This window comes from Lepisma saccharinum, chromosome 16 (genome assembly GCF_977018435.1).
Source record: "Lepisma saccharinum chromosome 16, izLepSacc3.1, whole genome shotgun sequence".
Classification (NCBI taxonomy): Eukaryota; Metazoa; Arthropoda; class Insecta; order Zygentoma; family Lepismatidae; genus Lepisma; species Lepisma saccharinum.
The window spans coordinates 41,746,802-41,757,993 of record NC_139244.1 but is presented as its reverse complement, the minus strand read 5'-3'; the positions used below and the strand labels follow the sequence as shown (position 1 = coordinate 41,757,993).

At 34.6% G+C, this 11,192-nt stretch overlaps 1 protein-coding gene across 1 annotated transcript in view; it reads left to right on the top strand.

The window, feature by feature from the left end:
* Positions 1 to 276: 276 nt before the first annotated feature.
* LOC146000431 (ankyrin repeat and SOCS box protein 6) overlaps positions 277 to 11,192 on the top strand; it is a 52,085-nt gene continuing 41,169 nt past the window's right edge. Inside the window, exon 1 of the mRNA XM_083138050.1 lies at positions 277 to 452. The gene's annotated coding sequence lies outside the window, so the exon portion shown is untranslated. The remainder of the gene's footprint in view (positions 453 to 11,192) is intronic.

The window sequence follows — 11,192 nt, the reverse complement described above, 5'->3', positions numbered from 1 at the left end:
AATTTCAGTAACTGGACTTTTGGGAATATACCTCCGCCAACCCCCTTTGGAGACGCCACTATCTGCAGTAGCGAATTTAAAATTTTGCACAATCCAGTTTGAGCGTCATTCGTCACTGGCATTAGTGTGAAATGTCATCACTTCAATAACGCTTCAAAGGAACAGTGTTTCGCTGTGCAGCGAGCGACATCAAGGGGGAATTTGATTGAAGCGAACCACGCTGAACACCTTTGATATTCGTGGTATTGTGCTGCCATCTACTATAACATGCTTTCATATGGGAACTACTTCAGCTGGTCTGGTACGGAAAATTAGGGAAAATAGACGAAGTGGTTGTCGAAGGTGAAGTTTGCGCGATTTGGAGTAAGGGATGTATACTTTCGTTTATCACCACGAATTTCTAAATTACCGTAGTACGAGGAAGTGTTATTAATGTTTGGAAGAGATTTGACGTAAGTACTCTCATTATATATGTAAGTGGAATGTATTGTGTGATGTGATAATTAAAGTAAGTAAGTATTAAAGGTAAGGTAACACGAAACACGTAAGCTAACATGAAAGCTTGTGGTGTAATGTGATCTCTGTGTGAAAAGTTAAGATGCACAGTTGTGTACATTATACTTATGATTTGCTTTTGGATGGATGTCCATATTATAAATGCAAAATAATACACATGATATTAAAATCATTTTACGAATCGATCGTTCACATCCAAATTTGTGAACCCTTATCAAGGAACTGTAACAAATGTCATGTTAAAAGTAGAAGAGAAGCCTACATGTAGTAATTGTTTTGCTTGAAGACGTAATAATCCAGGGTATGCTTGTAGGAGTTCATTGTAAATACGTATGTAATGTGCAAATATCCCGCATTCATGATTATTTATTGTTGGCGATTATTCTGCGTACTGAACGATGTTTTCATTACAACTTTTGCTGTATGTAGTTGTGTAGCTAAACCCTTTGGTTACAGTGCAGAAAATTTACTTGACTCCCCCCTCTCCTCCGCCAAGGGGTCAGATTTTTTCGCTGTGTTATTTTTCCAAGGTAGAAGGCTAAGGTTTTCATTGTTAGTATCCCAGATTTCTGTATAAGAATACTAGTTGCAAGTACACGTATGCTATGTAATCCTATACATTATTTCAAAAAATTAAGAAAAAGGCGCCATGTGTGTTTATTATGATTTTTAAGAATTGCCGTAGCTATCACAAAAGCACTAATAAACGTCAGAAGTACTAAAAATAGAATAATTGTGTGTTTTTCTAACGTTAAAGGTTCCATCCCTGTGGAGACAAATTGCACAGTGGCTTAAATCCCATTTTAAACTGTAGGGCCAATGTAGATTAAGGTCATTCCATGTCAGTTCAACCAGACCATGGTACCCATGCTCTCAGGTTTTGATGAAACTTGGCGCAATTAATCCTTCCATGGTGGTGAGAAACCACATACATTTTTTGGTAACAGTTAGATATGGCGAAAACACATTTCTTCAAATTTACGGGAGAAAAGACAGGAAAGTAGTTACGGAATTGAGTTCCTGCTCTATGACTCTTATGCAAATTCGTCTTGTCTATGAAGAGAAAGTAAACTGTTCTTGCCCCCTTTCCCCTTTTGGAAGCTGGGAATAGTGTTTTTTCCATTTGTGCAACTTATTCGGCCGGTAAATAATGTAATTTTCGACATTCATGTATCTCCGTTGCACGATGGCTCGTGTCACCATTACCGTCGACTACGTGAATCAAATGTTCCATGCGTTCGATTATGTAGCCCCCTGTCAGTGTAGCAACCACAAGGTAGTTCTACAAGATGACGTGTGAGCAGGTTTTTTTTTTTTTCAATTTAATTTTCTGTTTGCCAAACCTAACTGAACCTAACCTAACCTTCCGTGAATGGTTTGTGGATCAATTTTAGCCTAAAAACCATCATTTTTGGGTTAATAAGTGTTAGTGTAGCAATCACGCGGTAGTTTTACAAGATAACGTGTGAGCATTTTTTTTTTTTTTTTCAATTCAATTTTTTATGTTTGCCTAACCTAACCTAACATTCCGTGAATGGTTTGTGGATCAATTTTCGCTTAAAAACCTTTTGTGAATAATTTGTGCGGCATTTATCGGTTCATATGTTTGGTAACACTGCATATTAGCTGACAATAGACAACGTGAGTCAAGATTTGGCCACCAATTAGCAACGACCAATAAATACTTATAATGTTAAAAATTACGCTTTTTTCATTGAAAGAAAAGTAATCCCAAGTTGAAAAATGTTCCGCTATGCATATGAGGGAAGTACAAATGAAATCAATTTGAAAATAAACGAGTGAAATGTGTTTTCGCTATATCTAACTAGTACCAATTTTTTTTTGTCTCTAACTTGTCTGGTTTTATTTTTATAGCCCCACAAACTTTCAGTGATTCGTTCATCCTTCCATTCCCACAGCCTCAAAGTGTGAGCTGCACTGTCTTAGAAAAATAATTCTATCTCCCTTATAAATTATTCAATCATCTTTAAACTTCACAACAATGTTAATCAAACAATAAGGATCCCAGAAAAAAGGTACAACTTTACTATAGGGGTGACACCTGTAAATCATTTCACACTTTTTTACATTGCTAACGTACTATTCTGGAATGCGGAACATTTCTTTAGGTCAAATAATGAATTTCTAATGAAAATAATGTCTATTTCTTACATTTACGAGTACTGACTGTTACTCGTTATTTCAATTCTGTAACACACATTATGGCGATAGCATACTGGTTCATCGCGCGTTGCGATAGTTTTTTGTCAATTTATGCAGTGTTGCAACCTTGTTCACCAGAAAATACCTACTTTCATGCCCAGATTTGAAATTATGCTAATACCTCGCAAACCATTGACGTTAGCTCCACAAACCATTTTCCGTAAGGTTAGGTTAGGCAAGCATAGTTAAAAAAAAATTAAAAGTACTCTACAAGTCATGTTATAATGAAGACCAGGCAAGTGTGAAACACTGTCTGCAGGTTTTACGTCATTTAACACACAGAACATTGTGCTCTTGTGCAGAAAACAAATGGCGGCAGCAGAAACATCGTGTCGAACAGAGATTTTCGCAAAAAACAACATGCCTTCGCATTTAAATGGATCAAAACTACATTCACGAACTTCCACAATGCTAAAGTAATGTTTTGCGTAAGTACTTTCTCCTGTAAAAAGTAAGAAATCCGTCACCCTGTAGGTGACACTTTACTATAGTCAAGTGTTACCGAAAAAAATATGCCAACATATCATATTTATATTTTAGTACACTTAAAAATTAAAATTTTATTATGTGATTTTTTTGGGCCGAAAACATGGTTTACTAAAATTTGAATTATTGTTGAAAGGGAAAGGTGCAATGCCAACTCAAATATTTTTAAGATGAACTTAGATATACAATTTAACTTACCCAGAAATAAAATTTATGCCTTTTTCATTTTTTCTGAAAATATGACAACATATTTCTAAAAAAATTTAAAAATGGCTACCAGGTTTTGTATTTTTCAAATTAACTCAAAATCTAAGAATCTAGTTTCAAAACATCATTGAAGCCAATTTTCAGAACATAAAATTTTAAATAATGTTTGCATAGGTGTAGGGACAGTGGGGCAAGGGGGCCACGTCCTGTTCCATGGAAAATTTATGTCAACCTAAAAGTATATATTTCATACACATAATTTTTATTCATTCACAGTTGTTTGTGTTTATTATTAAATAATATGGCAGGAACATGATAATGTCATATCGACGGAATGTTTCTTTAAGAGGAAGACATCCTGCGGATGCCCATGAGTGTTAGTGGTTATTTGATTGAAAGCATACCCTTATAATTGCTTATATTATTATGCAAATGGGTGGTTTAGGAGTGTTATGTTAGGGCCCTTGTCCGACAATACCCCTTGAGAATTACATATTGTTTTTTTAATAACTAAAAAAAATATTTTTGATTCATTTAGACTTTGATGTATAAAGAAAAAATGTTTCCAAGTGCGGAATTCACATATAACAAGAGATATTCGATCCCATGTAAGTTAAAATAAAACCAACCTCATAGTATTTTCAATGTACATGACCAGAATTTCATCTGCAAGGGGCTTCAATTTAGAAAAAAATGGGTTGAAAAAATATTTTAAATGTGCTCAAGACATGTTGACTCTCTGAAACAAGTTGGTTTTAAAGTTATAACTGAAATTGAATGGCCTCACAATGTTGTTAACCATCCCCCCTCTCTCTTTATATCTGTGTGAGGGGAGCTAGTTCTTCCCTTTATCTATCAACTAACATGGGTTTAAAATCGGTGCAATTGAACAAATTATGTTAACAATATAATATACCGGGTGTCCGAGAAGTATTTTCCTGATTACAAACTTTATTCATATCCGCTATATGCAATGTAGAGATGTGAAAGTCGAATGTTGGAAAACTAACCAAGTTTTTTTGTAGCAGGTTTGAGTAACGTGGCTGTAGTGTAGCAGTGTCAGTGCCCAGAAAACCGGAAATGTTCATAAATGAGGAAAAAGCTCCGCATGTCCTCTGGTTTCACGAGACCCGGTCACCAATAACAGTGCAGAGGAACTTTCAAATGTACAGAATTCTTTCATCTAGAATATCTGCCATCAATAAGTTTGTATTTAAAAAATGGAATTTATCTTCATTCCCAAATACTATCAAGTCCAAGAAACATTGTATGGAAAGATGCCACCCGATGTCAAGAGCATTAATTCCGGATTGCTTGGCACTGACACTGCTACACTACAGCCACATTACTGAAACCTGCAACAAATAAACTTGGTTAGTTTTCCAACATTTTGGCACCACTTTCACATCTCTACATTGCATATAGCGGATATGAATAAAGTTTGTAATCAGGGAAAGACTTCTGGGACACCCAGTATAATAAGCAACATTAAAATATGCTCCAACGTAACCAAATATAGAACTACAAACACAAGAGAATAAAAAACATTACACAAGCCTTGCCCATGGCTTAGTAGTAAAGTTATTTCCATTATCCCATCTGAGTGTTCAGCAACAAACAACATTCATCCAATAATATTCTCAAAACTGTCACATGATAGATTTTTGTAATATTCATATGCAAAGAAATGAATATGGATGCCAAAAGGAAGTATTAAAAATCATAGATACTAGAGTTTGGACTCCAATTAAAAATTAACCAGTAGACCTACAAAAAATGATTTACATCAAAATTTAGCTTATTCAATTCTGCGTTAATCTGTTAACCATTTTTTCCCAGTATGCCTTCTATTTTTTTATTGGTATGAGAATAAAAAGTGCCATTCTTTTTAGTTTTGCAAATTATCCCTCTTTGAAATTCTATAAATAAAAATTTGGTGGGTGGTCCAATCATGAGGAAATTTTAATACAGTGCAGGCAGAAAGGTTTTTAACACAATTCCTAATTTTCAGAGTTCAAAAATTGGTCAAAAAACTGTCCTTCTTACTTTGTGAAATAACTATTTCTTAGGATTGGTCTTTCGACCTTGGTCTTCTTTTTAATCCCTTTGCATATGTTATTAAAATGCAGTATCATTATAAGGATATTCTTTCAGGTCAAATAATCATTAAGAAAAAAACATTCAAACAGGATTTTCTTTGGTGGTGGTGGTGTGTGGGGGGTAAACAAGGCAGATTCCCCCCTAACAGTGTCCCTCCTTAAAAGAAACACACTGTCGATATAAAGTTTCTCCAATATTATTTTAATAATAAACACAAACAACTGTGACTGAATTAAAATTATGTGCGTGAAATATATGAGGTTGACATTAATTTTCCATGGAAAAAGGACATGGCCCCCTTTGCCCCACTGTCCCTACACCTATGTAAACATTATTTAAAATTTTATGTTCTAAAAATTGGCTTCAATGATGTTTTGAAACTAGATTCTTAGATTTTGAGTTAATTTGAAAAATATAAAACATGGTAGCCATTTTTAAAAGAAATCAGAAATAAGTTGTCATATTTTCAGAAAAAAATGAAAAAGCCATAAATTTTATTTCTGGGTAAATAAAATTTGTATATCTAAGTTCATTTTAAAAATATTTGAGTTCGCGTTTCACCTTTCCCTTTCAGTGATAATTCAAATTTTAGTAAACCATGTTTTCGGCCCAAAGAAATCACATAATAAAATTTTATTAATTTATTAGTGTACTAAAATATAAATATGATATGTTGGCATATTTTTTTTCTGGAATCCTTATTGTTTGGTTAACGTTGTTGTGAAGTTTAAAGAAGATTGAATAATTTATAATAGAATATATAATAGAATAATAAAATAATTATTTTTCTAAGACAGTGCAGCTCACACTTGGAGGCTCTGCGAATGGAAGGATGGAAGAATCACTGAAAGTTGGTGGGGCTATAAAAATGAAACCAGTCAAGTTAGAGACAAAAAAAAAAATGTGGTTTCTCACCACCATGGAAGAATTAAATGTGCCAAGTTTCATAAAAATCTGAGAGCATGGGTTCCCAAACCTAATTTTTTTGGGTTGAATTAACATGGAATGACCCTTAACCTATCTGAGCATTGAAGTAGATTTAAAACGAACTTTTGATCAAACCTAAAAAATGTTCACCATAGTATCTATATTAAGTGAAGAATTATCTGAATTAATCCAGATTAGTCTATCCATGAAATTTATTAATATTAAAAATGTGTAGCCTGGTAGGAAGACAAAGTAATAACAGTATCCATCAAAAACCCTTGAGACAAGTATGCAGAAACTAGGTGAAGATATTTTCCTTTAGTTCAGTTTATGGTAAGTAACAGTTCATTATATCAGAGACACATTAAAATCGGATATTTTGTGTTTCGCATGGTTTGTACTTACCAATTGTGTATTGCGGAACAGTTCAAGGTGCCATTATGCTTTTTCTACGAAAACAAACACAATTTTTGAGAAAGTATTCTTTTTTTCGCTTCAGTAACACACAATATGGCAGGCACAGGTTGACTACCATTGTTCTTCACCGAAAAATTGTACATTATGCATGGGTAGCTGATGGCTAGCCCCACGAACCATTTCCGATAAGGTTAGGTTTGTTTAGGTTAGGCAAAAATGGTTTAAAAAAAAGGGCAGGTTGGAAACACTGACAGGGGTTATGTCATCAAACATATGCAGCATCTGGTTCACATAGCATAAGCAATGGCACTTGTGCGTCGGTGAGATATTTCTCTTGAAAAATACATGATTTCCCGGTCAAATAGATTCCACGATGAAAGAAAATATCTCGACGAACATTGGAAACCTTAAAGAAACTCATTTCTGTAAGTAGTTTCTTCTGTAAAAATGAAGAATGTGTCTCCGATATACACAACTGTTACTCAGTTTATAGTTTTATTTAAAAATGTTTGTACACGTATTAAAACTAAAATTATTCGTACTTGTTTTGTTTGGTACCAGTTTGATATAGGCAAAACACATTTCACTCGTCCATTTTGTCATTTTTTACATTCGTACTTACCTATTATGCATTGCGAAACATTATTTAAGGTGGGATTTTGCTCTTTTCACTGAAATAATTGTAATTTTTCACATTACGAGTATTTATTGTTCATAGCTATTTCGCTTCCGTTACATGCAATTTGGCGGGCAAATCTTGACTAGCGTTGTCTTATCATCTGTGGGTATGCAGTGTTTCAAACCTTCTTAACTGAAAAATCCCTTATTTCGTGTTACAGATTTTGTATTGTTTTCCAGGTTCCAAAACCCCACGAACCATGCACGCATAGCCCCACACACCATTTACGGATAGCCCCACACACCATTTACGGATAGCCCCACGAACCATGCAAGGTTAGGTTCGGTTCGGTTAGGTTAGGTTAGGCAAACATAGTTGGGAAAACAATGGCGTCGGAAACACTGACTGGGGTTTACGTCATCGAACTCACGGAACATTTGGTTCACATGGTCGAAGGTAATGGAGGCAAGAGCTTTTGTGCATCAAGAGACATTAATGTTGAAAAATAGTAGTGTATATTGGTTGTTTCAACGCAGTACTTTGTAGGTATCCTCTTTTTTTATCAATTGAATATCACTTTTTGACATACTTTGACAATTTTTTGTCGATGTTTTAGCGTTTAGCGATGTTTTAGTACAAATTTTCACTATACTCATTTTTTTTCCACTCATACTTGGTAGGTATATTATGATCTTACGTGATACAACTTAACCTATCCTTTTTTTACGATTATTTAATTTTTTTTACGATCCTAAGTGATATAACTTAACCTATCATTTTTTTTATTTATGCACTGTTTGAACGTCATCATTTGAGGATCATATTTTGTAGGTATTTTTTTTTATCAATCGAATATAAGTTTTTGACATATTTTGACAATTTTTTGTCGATGTTATAGCGTTTAGCGATGTTTTAGTACAAATTTTCACTGCACTCATTTTTTCCATTTATACTTGGTAGGTATATCACGATCTTACGTGATACAACTTAACCTATCTTTTTTTTACGATCCTAAGTGATATAACTTAACCTATCATTTTTTTATTTACGCACCGAACTAACCTACAAGGGACTCTGTTTGTTTTAATATTTCAGTATTATAAGGTTTTCACAAATTTTATATAACCTAAAATGTGTTGGATGTTGATTTTTAGTATGTGGCAATTTTTTATGAATTTTAAAACTGTTCCGTCACCCTCTCGTTCTTCACGTCGTGGACGAAGGACTTCTCTGCAATCAGGATGACGCTGCATAGAGTATCGGCAGGCAGCGCGTCGTGGAACTCGCAAACACCCACTCTACAAAAATTCTACTATATGATCTTTCACTGGCTAAGCTAACCTACAAATAGGAATTGGCAGCACTGACTTATAAACCCACTGGGTCTTCTTGGCATGTTTTTTCATGATGTGTTGCCAGGCTATTGGGCATCTTGGCGTATACAATGTATATATTTTGAGAGGGGGGTTATAGCTTTTTATGCTGTACGAATACTAAAAACTTGACAGTGACAACCAACAGAGTAAATAAACCTACATGCAGAAACTAACAACACTAGTTTCTGACAGTGAATTTGAAATAAAATATTAAACAAAATACATGAGTAAGCACTGTGATTACAAATAATACCAGTGTTATGCCCCCCCCCCAACTCCAACTGGACAACGGGGGAAAATAATTGTACAACAATTTGTACCTAATTGTACAATACTTGTACCTAATTGTACAACATATACACAGACATAAAAGAGAGAGCCTTCCCGCAACTTACTTCATGCACAATTTATATGATTTTACAACTGTGAAAAGAAAGCATATGTGTTCTGTATGCACATATTCATTCTTATTTTTCGAAGTTGAATGGAAGCACGTGTTTTTACGCTCTCGTAATACTGACCTTGCTCCACTGATTTTAAATTGCTTCCATCCGCTTTTTTTTTTCTGTGTTATTTCCGCATGCACGCAACATTCGCTTTCAATAGACAGAAGGAGTGTTAGTATAGCAGGCTCCGAGTTTACAATTTATTAAATTAAACAATAATTTATGTAAGAATATACTTGTACTTACCGAACACAAAATAATAAAAGCACATGTGAATTTTTGCGTGTGTTCATGTTATATGACGACTGAGTAAAAAAATAATGTTGACTCCCCGAAAGATAAAAGTTCCCGGTTCGATATCAGATGCATGCAAATTTTATGTTTTGCTCTCCAAAATCTTGATTTTTATGTTTGTGCTATTTGTCATACAGCAGAGGAGAAGAGGGGAGAGGGAGGGGAGGGGGTACTATTAGCGCCATCTATTAGCAAACAATAGAAATAAAAAAGTAGGGTCAAACTTTTTCAACACCCAAAAATTTTAAACGTCCTCGTTTAGTAATACGATCAGCAAAAGACGTTTGAAAGAGTACTCTTAGTCGAGAAAGCTAATTGCTAGGGCCCATATATTGCTAAAATGTTCTTTAATTTACATATTTCTCATACCGCCATATGTTGTTCTAGTTGACTTCTTCCAAAAAAATGCTAATTAGCGAGAGTTAATTAAGCAAGGCAAGTAAAAGAAGCAAATAGGACAATATGTGGTGGCGTGGAAATATGTAAAAATTCGATAAAATTCGAATTAAAATTGGGGGATATTTTGCATTTTTTTCCTATAATGTACAAAACATTTACCGTACATAATCTTTTCTATTTACAACAGTATAAAATAAGAGGAATGTGTGACAATATCCATATTAATTAGGAAGGTATGTTGTATGCTAGGTTAGCTAATTGTGTCTTCTACAGCTTCACTGTATAGAGGAAAGATGGAAAAAGAGAGCTCTACAAAAACTAACGCTCTTAACAATATTGTACGCCCCGTGAAAATTATATATAAATAAGGCATAAGCGTATTATCTGCTTTCATGTCAGATTTTCCCGACCTGTGAGCTGTAGTGTTTAGGTGACAAGCGACCCACTCAAATATAATACTGTTGACAATATTGTACGCCCCGTGAAAATTATATAGAAATAAGGCATAAGCGTATTATCTGCTTTCATGTCAGATTTTCCCAACCTGCGAGCTGTAGTGTTTAGGTGACAAGCGACCTGCTCAAATATAATATTGTTGACAATATTGTACGCCCCGTGAAAATTATATATAAATAAGGCATAAGCGTATTATCTGCTTTCATGTCAGATTTTGCCGACCTGTGAGCTGTAGTGTTTAGGTGACAAGCGACCTGCTCAAATATAATATTGTTGACAATATTGTACGCCCCGTGAAAATTATATATAAATAAGGCATAAGCGTATTATCTGCTTTCATGTCAGATTTTCCCGACCTGTGAGCTGTAGTGTTTAGGTGACAGGCGACCTGCTCAAATATAATACTGTTGACAATATTGTACGCCCCGTGAAAATTATATATAAATAAGGCATAAGCGTATTATCTGCTTTCATGTCAGATTTTGCCGACCTGTGAGCTGTAGTGTTTAGGTGACAAGCGACCTGCTCAAATATAATACTGTTGACAATATTGTACGCCCCGTGAAAATTATATAGAAATAAGGCATAAGCGTATTATCTGCTTTCATGTCAGATTTTGCCGACCTGTGAGCTGTAGTGTTTAGGTGACAAGCGACCTGCTCAAATATAATACTGTTGACAATATTGTACGCCCCGTGAAAATTATATATAAATAAGGCATAAGCG